Below are 26,327 nucleotides of genomic sequence, written 5' to 3' on the forward strand. Positions count from 1 at the left end.
CAGAAGGCGGGCGGGGCAGCGAGGGGCTGCCTGCCCTGGATCGCCCGTAAGATAACCCACTAAAACGTCATACTTTTGTTGTATGAAAATAAACCTGCAGCAGTTCTTTACCCATAAACAATGTGTCCGGTGTAATCATTATATGGGCAAATGTAATATGTGATGGGGGGAGCGGATGACGGTGTGGGCACTATGCCGCTTTTCTCGTCCCCCGCAGGGGGACATCAGCAGGGCAGCCTTTTAGTGCTCACTAGTCGGAGCCCCCCTCTCCTCCCGGTCCCAAGGAGGGGAAGGCTCGGGCTGGCTCACCAGCCCCTCCCCTGGGCGGGGGCACCGTGTGTGCATCCGGGGGAGGGCTTACGCTTGAGGGCGGCCCGGGTATTTAGGCCCCTGCCGCCCCCCACATCGACCTCTGTGACCCGCCGATCAGCCTGCTGCCTGCCAGACGCGCTGCACCCACCCTATCCTCTTACCCAGCAGCTGGGCAGGTGGCATGCAATTTGGATGTTTTGATGTTTCTTTTTGTGTTGCAGGCGGAGCTACGGGGCAATCTGGAGGCAGACGGGTTCAGTAAGGGTACCTCTGCGGCAGACCGGTACAGTAAGGGTACCTCTGCCTGGCACAGTAAGGGTGCCTGAGCCAAAGACCTGGAGCCGCAGGGAGGTTCCGGGAAAACCACGACAGCGCCCCGTTAGTCCTTCGGGCGGTTGGGGGTCCTGACCAACCGGGGGTGTGCCATACCACGCTCCGCCCCGAAAGGGGCGAGCATATAAGACATGATCACATGATCCGTAAGGGAATCTGCAAATGTGCTGCACTGTCCGGGCATCGACCCACCGTGCCGGCAGGCTCAGAAGGCGGGCGGGGCAGCGAGGGGCTGCCTGCCCTGGATCGCCCGTAAGATAACCCACTAAAACGTCATACTTTTGTTGTATTAAAATAAACCTGCAGCAGTTCTTTACCCATAAACAATGTGTCCGGTGTAATCATTATATGGGCAAATGTAATATGTGATGGGGGGAGCGGAGGACGGTGTGGGCACTATTAAACAAGTATTACAATTTTCTGCTGCCCTATCTATCCATGTTCATTACGGGAATGGAATTCTAAATGGTGACCTGAGCAGGGCTCTTGCACGAGTCCTTTGAAAGCGGATACATAGGGGTCGTAAGTTAGACCTCTAAAGCAATTGTTGGCACTGTCAGCTCGTTGTTGTTCTTGCTCGTGTGGTTAGTGGCCCGCCTGACTTCACTTCACTGACACTAACCGTTCTTTCTCTTCTACTCTTTCTTTGAGTGCATTTTGGTTCTTAACCACGGTGGCCTATCCCTGCCCTCTCTTCAGCCTTTCATGCCCAATGTAGTGTAGCATGACACTAAGCAGTGCGCCCCTGCTTCACAGTTTCAGCTGGTAGCAGCTTACAGTCTAAGGTGTCTGTCGTGGAGCTGCCCTTGCAAAGATGAATGCAGCCAAGCTTTACTCAAATAACGGATCGAGTTTCCAAAACACGCACTGCGGCCTTACCTGCGGAACAGATGCACGCTTGGGCTCACAGTCTGTTTTTGATTCCGTTGTGTTCGCCAAACTAGTGTAGTGATGGCTGGCGGTGGCTGCACTTGATTGTCCATCCTCTCGGGGGCACCGCCACCCGCACAGACTCACCGTACGTATGTTGTTGCATGAGAAATTATTCAATGGTCGACGGCAGAAAGATGGCAAAGTAATTGGGTTTGGGTGAATGAGGATGGATGGAATTGGGGGGTTTTGGGGAGCATGCAACTAACAGAACAGCAGAGACTGGTGTGTAAGTGAGCAGTGTTTGGTCTGTTTCCTAAAGAACAAGCAAAACAGAAAGCAGCTTCACATTCGGCCCGAGGAGGAGACCTGAGAGGCTCGAGCCTTAGCTCAGCCACCAGTACACTGTGTGATCCTGGACAGTGCCCAGTGTCTCCATGAGCCTTAGATGCCAATATCTTTCATGTTCACTCTACATTTAACCCACAGTTGTTCTTTAGCACAGCAAATGGGTTTCAGCTGCACTATTTTTTTTCTTTGCACAAACCTATGTTTCCTGATGGAGGCAGAAAAGCTATCCTCAGGACTAGAATAGGCGAATAGATGACAATACAAAATGGTTACTCAGTCCGAGCACTGGACATGCGTTTGGGAGGACAAATGGAGCCTGTGCTCCACTGGATTGGGCCACACAGTTTCCACAGCTATCTGTGCACGCCTACACGCGGCTCCCGTCAGCTGTCTGAACAAGCCTGGCAGTATCCAGCCCACATTCAAAAGTCAGAAATGGCCCGAAACAGGAAATGTATGGGTGTGCTCTGTGGCGAGGCTGTCGCTAATTAGATATGTGAAAGTAGATAGCCTCTGAGCTCAGCGTCAAATGCCGGTTTAAGTAGGTCACCTTGGCTAAACGATTCCTCAGTGGAAATGTTCGACCAAAGGCAGGGAGTTATCCTCCATGCGATCTTTCTTTTATTCGTTTTTTAAAGCAAAGGCAGAAGGCACGCACGATGTGCGTCTACCAGCAATTACCAAAGCAATCGCCAGCTTCGTCTAAAATGTTGCATCATTTTCCAGCAAAACGTTTTAAATCAGGATTTAACTCCGCAAATGTGTAGGGCTTTTCAGCATGCGTTTTCATTTCACCAGCTTCTTGGCAGGTAATGACTGCAGAAGACACCTGTTTGTCAGCATCTTATGTGACATTTTTGTGAAAAGTAAGCTTTTGCATGAAAAAACAAGCATTGGCCGAGCGGCAGTAAAGCCGCGCGGCAGTGAAAGTGGCAGCAGGGGGAGGGGGCATGGGCGATTTCCTTTAGGGAGCGTGCGTCCATATGGCGCCACCATATGGCGCCATGCGCTCCTGAAAGGAAATCGCCAAGATGTGCACGTCTTGCATTGCAAGCAATGCAACGCGTGCACTTCTTTGCTTCACTTCTAATGCCGATGGCATTAGGTCTCCTCCTATGCAGCGCATGCGCGCTGCGTAGGACGAGACCTAAAAATAACATTATAATAACATGATGTACTGATTCCAGTTTTGGTGCAAGACGTGGCTTGGCAGTCGTCACAGCCAACAGGGAGAGGAGTGGTTGGTGCAATTAAGTGCACATGGCGGTTTGCCCGGCCGTCTAAGCCAGCCAATCAGTCATGCGCGCTTAGCATGTTCTCAACTCGACTGTATTGCACAGCCTGGGTGGAGAACATGCACAGACTTGCGCTCCTTGTCTGAGCAACGAACCAGACCACTCAGACCAATCACAACACTGCTGTCAGGCTGTTGACAGCAGCGTCATGATTGGCTAGGGGAGTCTGGGAGCATGTGTGCTTCCGGTTGACAGAAGAGAACAGAGGAGAGGTGGCGGCTGGTCAGCAGGTAAGTGATATTTTCTTTTTTTTTACCCCCTCCTCTTGCCTCCCCACCACTTACTGCCCAGAGCAGTCGCTAATGCCTCTTTTACTCACATGTACTTTCAAGTGTGCTCATCTGGGCCCTGTGCTGATGGAGGGTTGTAGACCACGATTGATGATTAGTGAAGCCTTACACAAAATAAACACACAGAGCAGCAATCAACATTTGTGGCATGTACAATTCCTCTTATATTTGTATTGGCTCATTGTTTTTGTACTGCAAGCGCCTTTGGTGCCTCATTCTTCCATAAATGAGCTAGGGAAGCAAAGGGGCCTTTTTTTGCCTTCGGCCGTGTTTAGACCTACCTTAGGCCTTAATTCTCCTCCAGACGCAGCACTTCGTCCAGGAAACAGAAGATTCTGCATCCGTACTCACCACTAAATCAGGTTTCTAGACTGCTGGACCACAAGGGAACCGAAGATCCCTTCTCTTTGTATAAAACACCTCATCTCTTCTTACTACTCCAACTGAACCACAAACTGTCCTTCTGCAAGGCCTTGAAGACTTGGCTGGTCAGGATCTAGTTTCCCTTCTGTGCTGTCCAGCGACCTGCAATGTCTGTTCTAGTGCTGAGAGGCCTCCTGGTAGCTGTGAGCTATATAAGAAGTGAAGAATAGATTAAAATACTTGTCTATTTCCCATTCATTCCTCTCTATCACCTTTTGTTGTTTCCCTCCTCCTGACTTTCTCTCTCACACTCACCCTTCACTATCGCTTTGCCAATCCCGCATTCTCCACCACCTCCCCACTCAATTGTTCCTCTCGTTTCATCTTCTCCCTCTTGTGTCTTCCTCATTCTTTCTTTGTCTCATTACTCTAACAATCTTTTGTCTAGCCTATCTTTTGTTTCATTCCTCTCCTCTCTTCTCTGTCCTATTGTCTGTCCCTCTCCGTTCCTCTTACCACTCGTCTCCCTTCTCATCTTTCCATCTTCTTGCTTTTTTTCTCTCTCTCCTCCCATAATATCCTTCTCAGTCCTCCTTTTGTCTCTAAGTCACCTTGCCTCTACCATGGTCCTTTTTGCACTTAGTGTTTTCATGCAGCATGTATCCCTCCCTTTCTCGCCTGGAATCTCACACTTTTTGTCTGCTCTCCTCTCACAATCTCTTTTTATGTGCTTTATCTCCCTTCTTATTCCTCTACCTCTTCCATGTGTGTCTCTTTCCCCTTCCTCTTAAGAAAAAAATGACTTAAATGGCCGCGCATCAACATAGAAACACAGATAGCAAGGCACTATAGAACTCAATTAAAATAAACATATAAACCCAGCCTCATGGGTGTTAATTTAATTGTGTTCTGATAAGAGGTGCTAACTTGTCATGCCTTTGAGCACATAAAACCCTACCTTTCCGTTTCCAGTCGATACTCTCTAAATATGAACTATGGGGCATATTATCAAGTGGGGCTTTAAAAATTATCGCCGTTTTAGCTGCAGAAAACTGCCGCTAAAGCGGCGATAATGGGCTTGATAATATGGCCTTGTGAATTCCAATAGAAACCATGTTCTAGTGTGAAGGATGTTCTAGTGTGAACATGAGCTTCTATTGGAATTCTCCAAGGCCATATTATCAAGCCCATTATCGCCGCTTTAGCTGCAGTTTTCGGTAGCTAAAACGGCGATCATTTTAACGCCCCGCTTGATAATATGCCCCTAAATTTGTCAAAGTCTGCCGGAACAGCTAGTGAAAAACCAGGTTCTGTCCTGCCAAACCCTGGCCACCTGCTCACACTAAAATGGCACCTAGTGAGAGAGGGGTATGTGATCAGGGTGTCAAAGTTCCCCGCTGTGTCAGACTGTTGCTCACCTGCAACTGCTTATTTGTTGCAGGCCAGGCCTCCACAGTCGAACTGATGCTTTGAGCTCAGGGAGCTGCCGGTGCAGCACTTAGGTTCGGCTGGTATGGGACCCAGGTGCACAGGAAGATGAACTGAAGAGAATGGGATGTAACAGCCAGAGGTGCCGACTTTGGAACTGAGGAACCAGGTTCGAGTCTCAGCATCTGCCCAACATCCTGTGATTCTTCGCTCCCTTAATCTCCCCGTGCCTGCCAGAAATTAATGAGTCCTTGTGTAATGTAGCTGGCTCTCATGTAAAGCGCTCCAATACCTTTGTGTCGAGTTCACGTTACATACAATTGCACAAAAAAACAGACAGAAATGGTGGTGACTGAAGAAGGAGCGAGTGAGGCCTGAGCTAAGATGCAGCTCCTCAGTGTTATTGTGACCAGAAAAAGTAATTACACCGTAAAAACCTTGCAGGCTCTGATTGGTTTCCATAGCAACCAGTCACCCTTCCTTGGCCTGGGCTTAGCTCATAATTCTGTCTGTACAGTACAGCAAGCACAAATTATGCATGATGGTGGCATGTTAGTGCGGAGATGCAGACACCAAGCACTAAAATGTGTTACTCTAACCCTTGACTTAGTAGGACTTGGAACGAGAAGCCGCAAGGAGGAATCTTCGCAGCTCTTAGGGGGCTGCGATGCTGAGGGGCTCCTGCTCTGCAGCCTTATATAAATTTAATAGCATCTATCACATGCAACTTCTCACAAGGAAAGTGCTAAGCATTAAGCATAAACTTGAAAAGTTGTTCATTTGTAGTGTTAATAAGTCACCGCTTTCACTGATGGAATACCAAGTCAAATGCGCGCTGTCCAAGGTAAGCACTACTTCTATGCGCTACAGCATCCTTAAACGATTTTGCTACTGCAGTGACATGTTCTAAGAATGGGAGGTAGGAGCAGTAAACTATACTATTAGAGCAAAGTGTTGACCGTGTTGATGTCCTGGCCAAACGAGATTCCTCAGTAAATCCTGCACTCATGTTGCTCAGAGAACATTGTTATATAAAGTTCGTGCTGCGAATTAACTTTTTGTCTAGTCAGCATGGACTTAATTTAGGGGTAACTACCTTTACCTCAGTCCTTGCTACCTATGGCTCTGCCCTTGGCAGCCCTGCCGTCACATTGCAAAGGGTGGGTATTTTTGTGAGATAATAAAAACGATTTTGTCAACAGCAGCAGTAGCTTTAGGGCCTGGTGTCTCCAACGAATAGCTCGTGGGCGACGAGTAGACTCAAACTACCTGTGAGTAGCTCTTATGCGTGCAGGCCACCTACTAACATAGAAGGTTTTACTTGGTTGAATTATTATATGTATACCAACATTTAAATGTATTAATTCAATACGAAAATATGTGTATATTCAAAACTGATATTTGGGGAAAATGATTGCATTTTCAAAACATATTTAAAGCTATTATATGAGTTGGAGAGATTTATCACTCCTATTATTAACTTGGTGCTAAGGGGGTTGCATCTTCATGTATTACCCATGTACAGTAATTTCAAATTGTCACAGCTTTTTTTACATTTTGGCTGGAATCTCTGCCTAATGCATTAATGTGATCACTGCAGACAAACTTGAAGTGGGTGGTCACTATTACATCACTATTATTAGTAGCACAGGATGATTTTCATCGAGCATACGCAGCTAATATTACAGAAAAGGTTAGAGACCCCTACTTTAGGCTGTGCTTCCTTGGGAAAGGACACAGTTGAAACGTGCAACAGTTTCAGTCTGTCCCATCATCTAAGGAGTTGCCCAGCAACTTACATTTAAAGACCACTCCGCCCTCAGGCTCCACTAAGCAGGAACACGTCACTTGTGGGATGTAGGTTTTGGGGTGTATTTTTTGGACTGACGCCACGGAGGAGCAGTTGTAAGGACTGGTGGTCTGTACTAGCCTTCTAGTTCTGCGGCACTCCAGCTGTACTTTTGGGCCTTCAACCTGGGTTACCAATGGCCTTGTAGGCAGTCATAGTAAGTGTTTTCCGTTTCCTCATTTACATATTTGCCTACATCCTTTAAACCAGGAATTCCTAAACTTTTTAGAACCACAAACCAAGTTGTATGGAACAATTATTTTCATCCGTTAAGATATCAATGCGACAACAACAGCGGCTACCACTAATGACCAAGAACAAAGGTAAGTATCTTATGCATGGGACACAGTAAAATGCCTACAACCCAGAGGCTGGCAGCGGAGGTGTGAACATGCAGTGGGGTACACAGAGTTAGCATGTAGATGGAGAGCAGTCTGCTTTTGCAATGTCCCATGCAACACCGAGGCCAAAACAAGAGATAGTCCTCAACAGTGTCTTTACAATCAGACACAAGTCCCAATACTCAAACTAAGAAAGAGCCCTGCCCTCCCATCCCACCGCCCCCCCATCTCCTCTGGCACCTTGAGTAGCTCCTAAATTGTAACCAGTAAGCAGGCTCTAGTTTCTTCTGAACCCGTTGTTAATCTTCAGTCAATGGAGTGGCAGGCAAGAGGTGCAAAATCTGTGAGAGTCTCGGGCACGTCAGTTCCCTAAATTCCTTGGTGAGGATCGTGATAAAATGAACCCACAGCTCTTTATATGCTTCCGTCTTGTTATCTGCCACCATTGAGAGAGCACCATCTCCAGCACCATCCACGGCCTTCTAAGCCAAGCTATATGGTCTGGAATCACCTCGATGCCCCTGTGGGCGAGTAGCTCCAATCTTGCAGCATTAAGGGCTAATGCTATCTGCCTCCCTCGCAAAGAGTGCAAGGGAAATGTTAATGGATCAGGGAGACCCAGTAACGTATAGGCGGGGAAGCGCTGAATGTCTGTCTAGAAGGCTTTGTTAATGTCCTGAAGTATCGAGTACCAGTATCTTACCAATGTGGGGCAGTGCCAAAGTAGGTGTAGTAATGAGCCTGTTTGCCCACAGCCACACCAGCTGAAAGCCGGTCGGTCTTTGTTCCAGTGGCTCAATCGGGCCGGTGTTAAGTACCAATATGAGGCAACTTTATATGCAGCTTTCGTACCCAGGATGTCGTGTGCAGTATGATACGTTCTAAAACATATGTCCTGCCACTCCTTATCGGTAAGGGACCTGCCTATTTCACCCTCCCACCTTAGTTGCCCTTTAGATTTCATTGGCGTGGTGACTACTGAGAGGAAAAAATACAATTCTGATACAAGATGTTTATCAAACTAACGGGCATATTATCAAGACATGCGATCCAATTATCACCGCATTAGCGGCATAAAACGGCCGGTAAAACGGCGATAATTGGCTTGATAATGGGTCCGCGGACCCCCAGGGGTCCGTGACACATTCCCAGGGGGTCCGCAGGAAGCAGTATTATAAACACAGAAAAGTTTCTTGTATAATTAGCAGCTTTTGAGCAACAATAAAAGTGTCAAGAAAATGCCAGTGATTTATGTAACTGCTGGAGAGAGATGAGTTTTTTTCAGTGGCAGCTCTGACTTAACTAATGTAGCACAGAGGGTTAATGTGCCTACTGCAAAGAAAGTGTAACCTGCATTTTAAAAAGCAGTATTTTATGTGCATAGGTCTGTGGTTACTGCTTTTGTCACAGAGATTATTTTGTTACTGTGCACTTCACAAGTGATAATCGTAATCTAGCAGAGGGACCTATAAACTGTCATTAAAGAGCTGCTTGCAAACTGCATGGTACCAGTTAGTAACATGTTTTTTCCCAGTCATTCATTATCCTGATGCTGCTTAAAAGATGTATTTGGATGGAAATACATTGTTAATGCTAAAGTCCGTGCTAGCCACTGTGTTATGTTCTGAAACCTGAGTTTGTGCTTTTCCAGACCAAGCACTATTTAAAAATGCCTACCAATATGAACGACATGTGAATACTACACCTTGTAGTGCCCTTTTCCTTTTGTAACATTTTCTATACACTGATTTACATGTATGATTCCTTGTCTCTATATATGTGTGATGTAAAGTGCTCTGACATCCTACAATGGTATGAGAGATACTATAAAACAAATGAAATACATGTAACAGAGGGGCTATTCCTTCAATATAAAATACTAAGGGGCAGATGTACAACCTGTTTTTATAAGCGCAAACGGATTCGCAAACACGCTTGAGCATGCGAAAACCTATTGGGCCATGTCAATAGACTATTTCGTGAGTCGCAATTTTTTTGCGATTCGCTAAATAGGTTTTGCAACTTGCTATTTGGAAGGGGCACTCCCTTCCAAATAGCGAATCTCAAAACCATGTACACATTTTTTGCAACTGCAATTGCGGACGCAAAACACTCGCAATTACCACCTACTTCAAGTAGATGGTAATGCATTCGCAAATGGGAAGGGGTCCCCAGGGACCCCCTTCCCCTTTGCAAATGCATGCAAAATAATTTTTTAAGGGCAGGCAGTGGTCCCAGGGACCACTGCCTGCCCTTAAAAAAATATTCGAAAATGTTTCATTTTCTTTTCTTTTAAATGCATGGAAAACGAGCTGAATTTTTAAAAAGAAAACTGCTTTATTTAAAAGCAGTCCCAGACACGGTGATCTGCTGAGCCTAACTGGCCACCATCCCTGGGAGGGCTGGTGGGAGGGCTGGCATTCCCAATGGGCTCACAAATTGCGAGAGGCTCATTAATATTAATGAGCCTTGCAATTTGCGACCCCATTGGGAATCCCAAACAGTGTTAAACACATTGTTGTACATTTCATTTAGTGATTCACAATTAGCCACTCGCAATGTGTCGCCAATTACGAGGCACTAAATGAAATGGTCGTACATCTGGCCCCAAAATCCTTAGTAATTGGAGTATTTGTTTTGTGTGCACACATGTGTTTTTTTTCGAATTACTGTTTTAATATTTGAAATTTAACTCATACAAATTGCTTGGGGGTCCCCGGCTTCCAGTGGTGACTCAATGGGGGTCCTCAGGAGTCAAAAGTTTGGGAACCACTGCTCTATGGAATTCCAATTGAAGCCCATGTTAGGTGTGAAGGACATCCAACATGGGCTTCAATTGGAATTCCATTGGGCGTATTATCAAGCCCATTATCACCATTTTAGCGGCAGTTTTCTGCCGCTAGAGCAGCGATAATTTTATCGCCTGTCTTGATAATATGCTCCCAAGGTTTAGAACAACAAACCTTCGTGACCCACCTAGCTTTATTTGGCATGAGGCAGGCTATTTTTACGTAACTAAAGCATTGTGTGGTAGCACACTGTTATCTACAGGCAGCATCTTCTCCACTGAAAAGATCACTAAATTTGCACAGGCGTACAGTTGTATTGATAAAACTACATCGCACACAAATGATAATGTGCTGAAATTGGGTTTCAGTGAATATTTATCATTTTTGAATCAGAAAAAATGTGCTTCATTTCTTTCTTTTCTAACTGCTGAATGTGTAGTTCATTTACAGGTATATTCATTTTGTTGTGTGCTGCAAACACAATTTCATCCTACAGGCTTTCTTGCAAGATTATAACATAATTCACTTTACTTTTTGTGAAATTAGCAGTTCTCTTGTATGAATAGAGCCACACAAGTAAAACATCGGTGAGAGAAGTTTAATCTTTAGGAGAAATGTCCCAGCCATCTAACTGACCCACCAACACTGCTCTTCACTTCTTGGCAAAGTGAACCTTTTACCAAGCCCAAACCTTCCTTTTTAATACACAAAGGTCACTGTTAGGGTAGGCCCTGGACAGCACTGAAGGCAGGGTGTAGTGTATTTAATAAGTAGGACATGCACTTTTAAACTTTACATGTCCTGGCAGTGAAAAACTCTTAAATTCGTTTTTCACTACTGCAAGACCTACTTGTACCATAGGCTAACATTGGAGTTACCTTATTGTATGAAATAAGTTGTAATTTTCAAATGGGACTAGGTGACCAGTTCATGTTTGGTGTCTTTGGAAGTTTAATGAAAAATCCTAACTTATGTGGAAGTCAGTTTTAAATTACATTTTTGAAAATGCCACTTTTGGAAAGTTAGAATGACAAATAGAGGAAACACTGTATTTATACAACTTCCACAATTTCTTTATTGCATACAATCAAAGTAAGAGAATCTTTATCTGATTCGGTTTTTTATTAAACCTGAAATATTTTCACCTTATAAATGTATGTAAATTTTTTAGAAAAATGTGGATATGACCCACTTTTAGTCCATCAACACAACCACATATCAACATTACATATATTAACATACATTTACAAAATTTACAACATTTAACATAACCACATGTAGTTACAGTAACATCAATCAATCACATCACCCAATGTGGTCCAGCTAATAAATTATTAGCTAAAATATGCAGAAAAATGTAAATACCAATATTTTTGACTAATGATTTCTTTTAGTGATTCGAAAAACAAGAATTGTGACTAGAACATCCAAACTCATTAAGATGCCAATTAGTGCAACTACCCATATGCGGATTAGCAGAAACTGATCAATCAAGAGTGACTTTGAACACCATGCAGCTATGTTTTGTGACCAAATGCAAAAGAGAGGACACCCCAAAAAAAGGTTGAAGCACGCAAAGAAGAGTGCTTGTATACCCCTCGAGAGGTTCTTTTACAGAAAAAGGTGAAACCGGAATTGGAACAACTAGTTTGTGTATCTACTTTTGGACCGGACACTCATAAATTTAGACAAATCATGTTGCGCAATTGGCACCTGCTGCAAAATCTGCCCGATCCCTTTCCCCGTCTGTTGTTCGCAATGAAAAAGAACAAGAGTCTAGACCAGGAATTGGTCAGAGCGGATATTTTCAAGCCTCAGCAGAAAGGTACGCTTCATGCCCAGTGGAAATTAAAACCAGTGGAGGGCCACCATAAATGTGGGACCTGTGTGGCCTGTGACTCTACTATTGAGGGCACTGAGTTTGACCATCAAGACGTCAAGTGGAGGAATTCCTCTTTTATAAATTGCAGAACGGGGAATGTGATATATGCAGTGATTTGCCCCTGTAATATGATTTATATAGGGAAAACTAATCAATAGGTCAATCAACCCATCAACCCATAACACAACATCAGTCAAGGATAAAAAAGAAGGAACTTACTCCACCTATGGTGGAACATTTCGTGTCCACAGCACACACTGAGAGAGACTTTAGGTGGACAGTATTGGTTGCCTTAGACACTTCAAAAAGACAAATGGACATAGATACGGCGCTTCTGCAAAAGGAGTCGTACCTCATACTGAAATTTAACAGCGTAAATACAGGTTTAAATGAAATGACGGAATTATCAAGAGCGTGACCGAGTTCATCCCTTGAATGATTTTGGTGTGTGAGCATAAGAAATAATGTCAGGTGTGCTTTTCTGGGTAAGCGCCCTCCAGTAAGCTCAAATGCTGTGTAAAATCGTCGAGACAGAAAAATATTAATTTTGCCCTTGACAACAATTAAGTGTCATCTGAAGGGGTATGTAATCTCATCCTCGGTATGAATTACTGTTTTAAATTTCTTGAACTACATGTCCCAAGATACTTAGCACATGAGTATTCAAAAGTGCTGTCTTACAGGAAGTACCCTTGCTGTTTGTTGAATGACCGTGTGGCGCCGAGGAAGGTTCATAAAGTAAGTTGCTCCCATTTGTTGATATTTTACTCTTAGACCGTAGTGACTTCATGTCATAACGGTGGTTTCTTTGTCTAATTAAATGATTTTTAGCTGGGAAGTCCTGACAGAGAGGAACACGTCGGAAAGAAGTACCGTTTGAGGTATGCTTTTCACAAAGGGGGGCTTAGGGGGTAGCCGACCGCAGGGCGGTCCCCCCCCCCCGGCGTTTTGAGAGGGGTGGATGGGGGGAGGGGGGCTGTCAGCTCAACGCGTGTTTTGGGTTTGGGCTGTTTTTTAGTATAGCCCAATTCCAGCCCAAGCTTAAGTTTCTTGGTCTCCTCCCCCTGGCCACCATTTTTAGGTTCGGTGACCTGGTGGCCAGGGGTGTTTGGTGCTGTGAGAATTTTTTGTGGTGAAGTTTGTCTTTGTCTGAAGGTAGTTTTTTGGTAGTGGTGCTTTTTGTATTGATAGCGCTATGTCTGCTGAAGATTATCGGGTGCTTGAGGCTATTAGGCTCCTCAGCGAAGCGGGGAGATTGGATCTCGTGATGGGGGATGTGGCTGGGCCGTCCCGGCCTTCCCGTCAGGCGTCGGCTAGCGTAGCAGCGGTGGTTGCGGCGTGTATGTCGCCTAAACGTGCCAAAGTGGAAGCGGTAAGTGAAAGGGGCCGCACGTGATGCAAGAAGGCGGCCCCAGGGGCGAAATTGCGGCAGACTAAGGCGCGGGAGCCGGGCTTGTTGGCCGGGCGTACCGCGTCACAGGGCAATGTTTATGCGGGCGAAAATGTGGTTCAGGAACCGTCGGAGCTGTTTTCTGCCCCGGCGGTTCCAGTGAGAGCAGTGTCTGTCCCTGCTCAGCGGGGGAAGCGCGGGGGGTTGAGGGTGCAAGCATTGCTCGGCTTCGGCGGCTGCCCTTATGGGGCGAGTTTGAGGCTGTGGTGGGGGCGAGTGTTTCCCCTGCGCGTGGGCGTGAGGAGGCAATGTCGGTAGGGGACGAGGTGTGGGAGGATTTTATCGTTCCGCCCTCTGTCTCACATGAAGAGGGGACCGGTGTGCGGCATGATGGGATGGGGCCTGGTTTCACTACTCCTGTTAGGCCCATTTCCCTGGCAGAGGCAGGCAATTTGTTGTCTGGGGCTCCTCAGAGTCGGGCGGTTGGTGGGTCTGGGAGAATAGGGGGGACGGTTCCTTTCAGCCCGCTTCTGTTTTCTCCTGCTTCTAGTAGGGGGGAGGTTTTTTCAGTTCATAGTGGTTCATTTGGGGAGGGGGAATGGACTCAGGAGGATGGGTGGGCGGTACATTGTTGTACAGATGAGCCTCGGTTGTTGGGGTTTGTACCCCCCCTACTCATTCTTGGGCACCGGGGGAAGCTGTCCCAGCAGGCTTGGTTGGAGCTCAGAGGTTGACACCAGTCGTAGGGGAGGGCAGGACTCAAGGTGGGGTTGCTCGCTCCTGGTGGGGTTTGGATGTTTTTCCTTCCTGGGCAGAGGGGTGCGTGATGCTGGTTGGGGGAGGGCGGGTGGGTTTTCCCCTTCAAAGGAGCTTGTTAAGCACTAAGGAGTTTTCTGGTGTACAGGTTTGTGCGGCAGTTGGTGCAGAGGTGGTGCAGGGATTGGAGTTTAAGGTTGGTAAGGTGCAGGGTGTGCCAGCGCTTGGTCCTGCGTCCCGGGTAGTGCAAGCTGTGTTGGAGTGGAGTAGTGGGGAGGAGGCGGGAGATTCCTCCCCTCCTCTTGTTGGTGAGCAGAGTGTGAGTGCGCCAAGTTATGGTCAGGAGGTACGGGTTAAACGTTTATGCTCAGGTGCTGGCGTTTCAGGTGGACAGGCAGGGGTTGGGATTTCTAGTGTTGAGGGACCTGGCACATCAGTCCGGCCTTTTTCTCCACAGGTTAGGGATTGGCATGCAGCAGCAGGCTCGGTAGGGCGAAGTGCGCCCATTGGCGCCGAGGAGAAGGGAGGGTGGAGCCTAGCGTGGCACATTCCGGACCGTCGGGGGATCCCAGCGCGGCCAGCAGACGAAGGTCAAGCGCGACCTCGCTGGCCCCAACGACCTTTCAACATTGTCAGACAGAAGATTCAGAGGCAACGGTGCTGAGGAGTGGTCAACGTTTTGGGGGTACCGGCGAGTACAGTCGGCTCCCCCGCCAGGTGTTCTAAAAGGGGCTGGTAAGGCCCATGTTGGTTTTGAAGGGTCCGGTAAGACCCACAGTAGGATGGTGCTGTCTGGCCCTTCACAGATGGAGGAGCTGTTGGTTTTGGCTTATGACGAGGACAGCCCTGAGGAAGGGGAGCTGCGGGACATGGAAGTCGGGGGGATCCTCTCACATTTCTCGTAACTTGTTACAGGCACCGGCAGTGGTTCGGCCCAAGAAGGCTGTGGAGTCAGCACCTGGAAGAGAGCGCGGCCCCTTGGTGTGGGCTCCTCGGATGGTGGATACTTCGGAACGTATGGCTTGGCGGTCGGTTCCAGGCCAGCCCCCCTTGCTCGAGCCAGGTGAGAATGTGGTACCACGGGCCAAACCAAAAATGGTGTCTGTGGGGACAGGGGGGGAAACAGCGGGAACTGATGGTAAGCTGTATAAAGGTCGTTATATAAAGGATCAAGGTGTAGGCACAAGTGAGAGGGAGATCGGTACAGACCCTAAAGTGGAGAGCGGTAAGGACAAGGAAGTAGTGGAAGTGGTTGCTGACCCATTGCACAGTAAGGAATTAAAGATTAAAAAGCTTCCTTACATGGGGATAACAAAGCCACTGGGGGCACACTTGATGTTATCCACAAAAGAAAGGATTTGGAAGGGTGAGTATGTAGAAATCCTGAAACTATTACATAGGGAAGTGCGTTCAAAGGGGGGTTCAAAAGAGGAAGAGTACGAACTGGCTAAGCGTCCGAAGGTGCCATTAACGATTGAGAATTGGACGGCGGCATTTTTGATATATGCCAGCGTCTATTGTGAAAAGTTCCCAGAGCGATGTGTTTCTATTTTTAAATATATGGACGTCATTAGAAAGGCGCAGATAACAGGTACTGGGTTTGCTTGGGCCCAATATGATGAGGAGTTTCGGGCCCGTATGGCTTGAGACCCTGAAGCAAAATGTGGTGAGTTGGACACTGACCTTTGGCAGCACACGATGGGAGCGTCAGCTGGGGGGAAAACGATTTTTACAGCCAGTGCTTTGCTTTTAGTCTACCGGCCCTTTCAGGGGAAGCCCACCGGGGAGAAGTGGGCTCTACGACGCCCACACAGGCTGGCACTGGAGCATGTTGGGACTTCAATAAGGGTGCATGCACTAGAGAATACTGCAGATTTAGGCATGAGTGTTCGCAATGTGGCAGAAAGCACCCCTTGCTTAAATGTTGGGGGCCAAGGACTTCCGGTAACCAGCAGTGGCAGCCGCAATCGACTAGCACATCAGGCCCCCCCCAGCAATCTCAGGGTGGTAGAGGGGGTAAGGTACATCAAGGAGCTGGGCCCAAAGGCTCGTACTCCGGTTAGGATAGAGCAGTTGGCGGCTGGTTTGCAGGACTATGGGGATGGCAGCATGAAAAAGTTGTAAATCAATATGGTGTGTAACCGCACAGCCTTATTTGTAACTTACCGTTCATCAAATATATAGATAAATATTCGTCAGTTTAGGTTGCTCCCAGGGTAGCGTTTACTGTCAATAACGCCTCTGATTTAATCCAACATTGTGTGCTTCCAAGCGTGCTTAGTCGCAAATCCCTTATTGGGGCACTCCTATAGGTCATTAGGCTCCAAAAAAGTTCAAAATCAATTTACTTTCTTCAGTAAACAGTTTATCCATTCAATGCTTCATTCAAGTTCCTGCATATTACGTTCCATATGCGCTTTTTTGTATTGTATACAACTTGCACATTCATCAATTGAAATCTCCCAATCTCCAATGCATTTCGAGCACCCCTGTGCTCTTCATCAGGGAGTCAAACTAAAAAAGTAAATAAATAATATAATGCTTAATCTCATTGCGTAGAGGCGTCAATCTTTGTATAACATGTACATAGCAGTATTCAAACCAATCAAACACTCGTGATTTAAGTGTATACAAATGTGTCAGTACTCACTTATTGCAGCATAAATTATATGATTATTCCAATATTTTTAGATAGTGACTGCGGAAAAAATGAAGGAAACTCATGGTCGAAATTGGTATCATACCCCAACTCAGTTTAAACAAAATACAAGCAAGCATGTTTGTCGCGCTACCATTCCTAACATACTCGTGATTAAATAAGTTTAACTTGTGGCGTTTAGATCGTCTCCAGTTATTAAGAATCATATTACATGTCAGTGCGCAACGCACTTTGCACTAGTATTCCATTCTCAGGGTCTTACCGTTATGTCTTCTATTGCAAAATACGAGCCGTCCCGTTACAAGGCATTCTGTGTATTGTGTTGTGCCTGGCTTCTGACATCATTATTATGGGCGTAGCATGTGACGCGGGCTTCTATGGCAGGAAACTAAAAACGGACTAAAGAGTAGATAGTGTGGTGGCAGCCATGTTGTGGGTATTCGCGCTATTCTATAATTCATGACATAGGTCCTTCACATAAAAATAAACATAAATAAGTACTGATAGCGGGTTACTTTCAGTAATGATAATCAGTGTATGAAACAACGATAAATGAATTAAAACCGTTATGAATTGATGATTGAATTAACATTTTCAATGTCTCATGTTATATATTGGCATCCATTCACAGTCTATGAGCAAAATAAACCCACATGGGGTGTATTTACAGGTAGCATAGAAATTCATTCCGATCATTTAAACCCATTGGTTTAATTGCTTCCAATAAATAGATCCAGTGATTTTCACGCTTAAGTAAGTATGTATTATTGTCTCTACCCTCCACTTTTTGAATCACTTCCAGTATTTGAAATCTGAGTTGGGCTATATTGTGCTGGTGTTCATGAAAGTGCATGGCCACTGTGGATCTTAGATTCTTCGTTCTTATATTCGATTTGTGTTCATTGATACGTATACGTATCTTGCGCTCTGTTTTTCCAACCTATATTTTCCCACAGGGACATTTTAAAAGGTAAATCACATTAGAAGTTTCACAAGTGGCTGAAACATGTAACTTGATTTCATGTCCTTTCATAGGGTGTCGTATGATAGTTCCTCGCACAATGTTATTGCAGTTTTGCAGATTTTCTCGGATGCAGCAGGCAGTGATGGCTTTGGCTTGTACTGGCATGGTAGATGGTGTGCGGAAAAGTGGCCTGCACATTGGAGAGAGGGCGGGAGGAGCATTGCCTTTTTGGAGCTTTTTCCAATGCTAGTGACCTTGACACTGTGGGGTTCAGAGTTGGCCCACAAGAAAGTTCTGTTCTGGATTGACAACATGGCTGTGGTGGATATTCTTAATAGACAATCTGCCAGGGACGAACAGATTTTGAAGCTGCTACGGGTCTTTGTGTTGGGTTGCCTGAGGTTTGACATTGCTTTTAGGGCCCTGCACATTCCTGGTGTGGACAATGACATTGCAAATGCTTTGTCTCGTTCGCAGTGGGAGAGATTCCGTGGGCTTGCTTCGGAGGCGGACAGGACACCGACCCCAATCCCAGATCACTTGTGGTATGTAGGCGACGTAGGGTCTTACAATTGGTACTAGGTTCTTTATCTGCTTCTACACGTGCCTCTTATGAGCTGTCCTGGAGGGAATTTTTGGCATCTGGTGCATGTAGGCGGGACCCTGGTTGGCGGGGGTCTGAGGATGTTGTACAATTCATTCTGGCCCTTATGGATAGGGGCTTGACTAGAGTCACCATAGCGGGAAAGTTGGCAGGCATTGCGTTCATGGGGAAACTCCTTTGGGGATATCCTCTGTCTGCTGGGGAGGTGGGGAGGAGAATGGTGGAAGGTTGGGCCAGGGAGCGGGGCGTGGAGCACTCCGTTCGGAACCCCATTTCTTGGCAAATGTTAGCCAGGGTATTGCAAGTGTTACCTTTAGTTTGTAGGGATCAGTTTGAGGCGTGTCTTTTCTCCACGCTCATGGTTTGGATGTTTTTTGGGGCTTTTAGAGTTTCTGAGTTATTGGGGTCTAAATTCTGTAAAGGAATTAGGTGGGGGGATTTGTGTTTGTCAGATACAGGTGTTCACATTTGGTTTTGTAGTTCAAAGACGGACCAGAAGAGCAGGGGGAGAGGAGTGTGGTTGGAGGTGCCTGCCCCGGTGGAGACGTGCCCTTTACGTTGGGCCCATCAATGGTGGGGTGCATCTGGAGGGAAGGTGGATGACATGCTGATGCGGCTCCTGTCACAAATTATCAGTTGCGCATGGTTCTTCGCAGAGCCCTTAGGAGTCTCGGCCTGGATGGGTCAAAATATGGGACTCATTCCTTCCGGATCAGGGCAGCATCTGAGGCCTCTCATAGGGGTTGGTCTAGGGAGGATATCATGCGCTTGGGGCGTTGATCTTCAAATTGTTTTCAGCGCTATGTGAGAAGTGTGGGGGGGAGGCGCTTTGTCTTGAATTTGATGCTGTTTTTCTTTTTCAGGTTCTGTGGCAGGCCCCCGCGCAGCCATATGGATTGTGGGGCATTCATTTGTCAAGTGGGCGCATGTTCAAGCTTGTAATAGTTATTTTGGGGCTTTGTTGGGTTTTAATGAAATTTTCTTTCAGGTTGTGTGGAAAGGGAAAGGAGGGATGCTTTGGAAAGACTTGATTCCAGCTCTTAATGCTTTGATGGTAGGGGGCCAGTGCCCGGATGTGTTGGTCATACATTTGGGCGAAAATGATTTGTGTTGGGTCAAGGGGGTGGTTTTATTGAGGGCAATAAAGAGAGATCTTTCCCTTTTAAAGCAACAATGGGCAGGCTGCCATGTGCTGTGGACCGAGCTGGTACCTCGTAGAGTTTGGAGAGGGGCTATAAAGCCGAAGGTGATTGACAGAGCTCGTAAGAAGATCAACCTTGAAGTTTCCAGGTTTTGTAGGGATTTAGGTTTTTGCAGGATTACCCACAGGGACATTCGTTTTGATTCAGTTGAGTTTTTAGGTCTCGCCTGTCGATGCGCATGCGCATCGAGCAAGCGAGACTATAGGGGCTCATCGACTCTTTATCTAACTTGCAAGGAATCGTGGCGATTCCTTGCAGTGCCCGTGACTTTTAAGCTCAATGCGCATGTGCATTGAGCTTAAAAGCGCGTGCACAGCCGCCCGCATTCCTCCGACACCTTTGAAGTGAAGCTTAGCTTCACTTCAAAGGCCCGGCTTCTTCACACCCACATGCCGCTCTGCCCCGCTCCGCCCCCTCCCCTGAGTCATCCTGCCTGCCCCTTCCCGCCGTGTCGCATTTCTCCTCCCCCCTCCCCTCTCTTCCCTCCGTCTTGTTATTTTTATTTTTGATTCTCACTGTTTATTTAGTTTGTGCTGATCGATATCTATCTTTTTGTAGGCATGGCAGAGGCAAAACTCGAAACCGGTTTCCAAGTACGAAAGTCGGCAGCTCTGTACTTTTCACAGTGTCTATTTAAAGTCCTTCCACCCCCGCTGTGTACACGACATGCTTATTTTCTTTTACAGGGCGTAAAAATACCTTTGAACAATTCAGCGCGGCGGACATTTCACGAGCTCCGATCATTCAGCTCCAAAGCTCCATCTCCCCGTAGGGTGCCCTCCCTCCTACCACCAAAACAGTCTATTTAACTCTCATTCCACCCCCGCTATGTACACGACATGCTTATTTTCTTTTGCAGGCCGTTTAAATAACTTTTAACAATACAGCGCGGCGGACATTTCACGAGCTACGAGCATTCAGTTCCAAAGCTCCATCACCCCGTAGGGTGTCCTCCCTCCTACCACCAAAAACAGTCTGTCTATTTAACTCTCCTTACACGCCTCTCCCCCCCCCCCCCCCCCCCCGCTGCCGGCTTAAGTAGTTCTAACGATTACCTTTGTAATTTTCTTTTTCTTTTTGATTCCCACTGTTTATTTAATTTGTGCTGCTCGATATCTTTTTTTGTAGGCATTTCTCCTCCCCCCTCCCCTCTCTTCCCTCCGTCTTGTTATTTTTATTTTTGATTCTCACTGTTTATTTAGTTTGTGCTGATCGATATCTATCTTTTTGTAGGCATGGCAGAGGCAAAACTCGAAACCGGTTTCCAAGTACGAAAGTCGGCAGCTCTGTACTTTTCACAGTGTCTATTTAAAGTCCTTCCACCCCCGCTGTGTACACGACATGCTTATTTTCTTTTACAGGGCGTAAAAATACCTTTGAACAATTCAGCGCGGCGGACATTTCACGAGCTCCGATCATTCAGCTCCAAAGCTCCATCTCCCCGTAGGGTGCCCTCCCTCCTACCACCAAAAACAGTCTATTTAACTCTCATTCCACCCCCGCTATGTACACGACATGCTTATTTTCTTTTGCAGGCCGTTTAAATAACTTTTAACAATACAGCGCGGCGGACATTTCACGAGCTACGAGCATTCAGTTCCAAAGCTCCATCACCCCGTAGGGTGTCCTCCCTCCTACCACCAAAAACAGTCTGTCTATTTAACTCTCCTTACACGCCTCTCCCCCCCCCCCCCCCGCTGCCGGCTTAAGTAGTTCTAACGATTACCTTTGTAATTTTCTTTTTCTTTTTGATTCCCACTGTTTATTTAATTTGTGCTGCTCGATATCTTTTTTTGTAGGCATGGCAGTGGCAAGACTCGAAACCGGTTTCCAAGTACGAAAGTCGGCAGCTCTGTACTTTTCACCACGTCCTGTTATAGCGCGTACTTCATTTTTTTGGGGGGGGGCTGCAAATTCAGTTTATTCATGCGCTTGTTCGTACACTGGGAGCTGTGTATGTTGAGCCTCCCACCGAAACTCAAACCTGGTTCCCCAGCCTTTAAAGAGGACTACTCCATCTGTTACGCCACATCCTTTAACTTTGTCCACACACTCCATATGAGTGCGTGCTTTTAAACTCTGTCGCCTGTTTGTTATGTTTTATTTTGCACTTTAATATGGTGCGAACTCGACCTGAAGGTTTCGGAGTGTTTTACATGAGGATCGAGTTGCATTACAGATGGGCACATACGGAGAAGATAAGTGATTTGTCCAGAATTAAAGGATGTTGTCCTGCCAAGACTTGAAACCAGTTTGAAGAATAGGGTCTGTGTGTGTGCCGGGGGCGGAAGGAAGGGGCTGCCTCATTGTTTATTTTGTAAGCAGAATCTGCTGGAGTTATGGTGAAAATACCATCTTTTGCAACCTCCCTCCTACCACCAAAAACAGTGTCTATTTAACTGTCCTTCCACCCCCGCTGTGTACACGACATGCTTATTTTCTTTTGCAGGGCGTAAAAATACCTTTGAACAATTCAGCGCGGCGGACATTTCATGAGCTCCGAGCATTCAGCTCCAAAGCTCCATCTCCCCGTAGGGTGCCCTCCCTCCTACCACCAAAAACAGTCTATTTAACTCTCCTTTGCCAGGCCATCGATCTCACTTTTGGTAATGTTTTTTGAACGGTTGTCTTTAAATGGTTATCCTGGGTGCACGTAATGTGTATGTTACAGAACACTTCACCCGTAATTTAAAACGTAACCCCCATAATCATTGCGTTTCCGAAAATAAATTTGCTTCTAGTAGTTCATCCCCTCCACCCCATCCATCCATCCCCCCACTCCATCCACCATCCATGATCCATCCATCCCCCACTCCATCCCCCATCCATCCATTCACCCCCCACTCCATCCATCCCCCCACTCCATCCAACCCCCCCACTCCATCCATCCATCCATCCACCTCACTCCATCCATCCTACCATCCATCCATCCATTCATCCCCTCCACTCCATCCATCCCACTCCATCCATCGATCCATCCCCCCACTCCATCCCCCCACTCCATCCATCCATCCCCCTACTCCATCCATCCATCCACCCCCCACTCCATCCATCCATCCATTCACTCCTCCACTCCATTTATCCATCGGGGCTGGTAGGGCTATTAACAGTTTCCCTAGGTAATGGTACATTCAAGAATTTTATTTTCTAGTCCGAAATGTTCACAACTGATACTAACAATCTGCAGATCAGCAATGTACAATCCCAGTGTATAATTCCGTAACTCAGCACAAGCCAAGCAGCACGTAAAGAGGTTGAAACTTCACTGTTCAGCTGTCTCTTGTGAACGAGCCCGGTTAAAACATTACACTACGATTTCTACGATGTACATACTTCTGAGAATGAAAGTCATATTGCAGTTGTCAGAGAGCATTATTTCATCTATTATTGGCTACTGAAATTACTGTTTAAAAGTATCAGCTAGCCTTGCATTCTTAATGTGGAGTGGTGAAACGGCTCGCCTGAGACCTGTAAACTAACATGAATCTTCCCTCTTACATACCATGGCATACTTTAAACATTAAAAGAGTTTTAGACTGGACACGGCACACACAAACACAGAAGACCACACAGGGGCACCTACGAATTAGTCTTCATTGCTCCGCCCCCTCCCCTTCCCGCCGTCTCGCATTTCCCCTGTCGCACTTCTCCTCCCCCCTCCCCTCTCTTCCCTCCGTCTTGTTTATTGTACCCGCTCCGCCCCCTCCCCTTCCCGCCGTGTCGCATTTCTCCTCCCCCCTCCCCTCTCTTCCCTCCGTCTTGTTTTCATCTTTAGATCGGGGCTGGTAGGGCTATTAACAGTTTCCCTAGGTAATGGTACATTCAAGAATTTTATTTTCTAGTCCGAAATGTTCACAACTGATACTAACAATCTGCAGATCAGCAATGTACAATCCCAGTGTATAATTCCGTAACTCAGCACAAGCCAAGCAGCACGTAAAGAGGTTGAAACTTCACTGTTCAGCTGTCTCTTGTGAACGAGCCCGGTTAAAACATTACACTACGATTTCTACGATGTACATACTTCTGAGAATGAAAGTCATATTGCAGTTGTCAGAGAGCATTATTTCATCTATTATTGGCTACTGAAATTACTGTTTAAAAGTATCAGCTAGCCTTGCATTCTTAATGTGGAGTGGTGAAACGGCTCGCCTGAGACCTGTAAACTAACATGAATCTTCCCTCTTACATACCATGGCATACTTTAAACATTAAAAGAGTTTTAGACTGGACACGGCACACACAAACACAGAAGACCACACAGGGGCACCTACGAATTAGTCTTCATTCTATACATGATTTAAATAAGGTTAGAAAACGGACAACTGCTTTTCTACTAAGCCAACTCAAAATAGGTATTAGCTGGTTGAGAACATTGGAATAGTAAATGGAAAATTAACATCCGTAAACAGGAACCAGACTCAAAATGTTGCTGTCTCGCTGTGGTGCTCTCTCTGCCCTGCAAATCTCTGGCCGTTTTCCCGCTCTATCAACTCCCAGTGGTATTTATGCTATAGCCCCCTCCTGTGGTATTTCTGCCCCCCATAGCTTTGCGGTCCCTCACTCACCCTCAACCCCTCACCCTCACTCACCCTCACCCTCACTCACCCTCAACCCCTCACTCACCCTCAACCCCTCACTCACCCTCAACCCCTCACTCACCCTCACCCTCACTCACCCTCACCCTCACTCACCCTCAACCCCTCACCCTCACTCACCCTCACTCACCCTCACCCTCACTCACCCTCACTCACCCTCAACCCATCACCCTCACTCACCCTCACTCACCCTCACCCTCACTCACCCTCACCCTCACTCACCCTCAACCCCTCACCCTCACTCACCCTCAACCCCTCACTCACCCTCAACCCCTCACCCTCACTCACCCTCACCCTCACTCACCCTCAACCCCTCACTCACCCTCACTCACCCTCAACCCCTCACCCTCAACATCAACCCCTCACCCTCACTCACCCTCACCCTCACTCACCCTCACTCACCCTCACACACTCACCCTCACTCACCCTCACCCTCACCCTTACTCACCCTCACTCACCCTCACCCTCACTCTCACTCACCCTCAACCCCTCACCCTCACTCACCCTCACCCACCCTCACTCACCCTCACTCACCCTCACTCACCCTCAACCCCTCACCCTCACACAGTGGAATAGGTCTCGGAGCATTGAGTTAGAGCTTTTAGAAATGTTTATGGTTTTTTTTTTTTTATTCTTTAGCATTGGCTACAGGAAACAAAAATGCTAAAGATTTACAAAAAAACCCATAAACAATTCTAAAAGCACTAACTCTAATGCTGCGAGACCTATTGCATTTCCAATGCTTGTTTTCCTATAGAAGTAGATATGTAATCGTGCTTGGTAGACATGATCCGACCTTAAAGAGCTTTGCCATATTTATCTTTTGCTGTGTTTAAGGAACCTCCAAGATATTATTTCGTGTACTGCTTCCTGCAAGTTCTGGGTGAGCTTTGAAAGGACTTCAATTCTGTAAAAAAAATGCATGTGTTGTTCCATAACAAAATATACTAAGCACTCCAAATCAGTGTAAACAAACTGCTATAGTGCGAGTGGCAAAGAATCTGCAAGGCCTAAGCAGTCCACTCTGTCACATCTCTTGGGTGAAGGTCTGCAATTAATTGGAGTAATTGATTAATTTGGTAAATAAGACGGACAACTAAATAGTGTTTTTGGCAGATATCTTCACTATTATATTTTTTAATGTTAACCATTATAAATTTGATAAAACAGTTTGTATACTTCACAGAACTACGGTGTAGCACATCAAACAATGCAAACTGTCGCAATCAGAATTGTGAACAATGGCGGCCCTCCGTGATTTGTTATGCCGATCAGTATGCCCCACTCCTGAGTCCCATCAAACCTTAGTTTTTGCACTCTGATCTTTACCGTGTTCCACCCGAACGTAGACTAGGTTTTGGAGCTCTAGTTCGTCTGCTCTTGAACCATGGCTCTGGATATCCCTCTGACTTTATATCTGAACTCATCTTTGTAACTTACTTCATCACTCTCACTCTGACTAAAGCTCCCCATTTGGTTATCCTTGGCCACAGCTCTGTTCCCCTCTCTGAGCATTGGCTTTGGCTGTCCTTGGTACTCAAATTGATCTTCAGCCTTTTCTGTACTCTGCTTCCCACTGAAACTCTGAATGTGCTCCTTCCCTGGCTCTGACTGTTCTTTCCCCTTTCCCATGTTGATGGTTCGGGTCATCTTTGTCCCTGCCTTTCTGTCCCTCTGGGCCTTGCTTGTCTTTTTTGTCCCAGTCAGTCACTGCATGTTCCCGGGTCCCAGAGTCCCAAGCCTTATCAAAGTATCTGATTAGCCGCTCTGGGTGCTTTCATGGACCTAATGCTCTTGAGACTTTATTTCTGGTCCATTCAATCAGAGGTGCACATCAAGGAGAATTTGAAAAGAAAATGGGCTCTAAGGTATAATGACCTGATCCTTTGTATGCTCTAAGACAACATACATCTAAAAGACAAGAGTCTGCTGTATTTGTCGTCAAACAGTGCTGCATTGGTGAAACTGGATCTCCGATTGAAGATCTTAACGAAAGACTTGTAAAGTGGGAGGCACATCAAACTGAATGTTATCCTGATTATTGCTGGTCT

The 26,327-nt window shown here is 46.5% G+C and overlaps 1 protein-coding gene across 1 annotated transcript in view; it reads right to left on the bottom strand.

The window, feature by feature from the left end:
* Nucleotides 1-26,327, bottom strand: part of LOC144762433 (opsin-5-like) — a 330,284-nt gene that overhangs the window by 229,730 nt on the left and 74,227 nt on the right. The gene's annotated exons all lie outside the window — the stretch shown is intronic.

Source organism: Lissotriton helveticus, chromosome 6 (assembly GCF_964261635.1).
Source record: "Lissotriton helveticus chromosome 6, aLisHel1.1, whole genome shotgun sequence".
In the NCBI taxonomy this organism is placed as follows: Eukaryota; Metazoa; Chordata; class Amphibia; order Caudata; family Salamandridae; genus Lissotriton; species Lissotriton helveticus.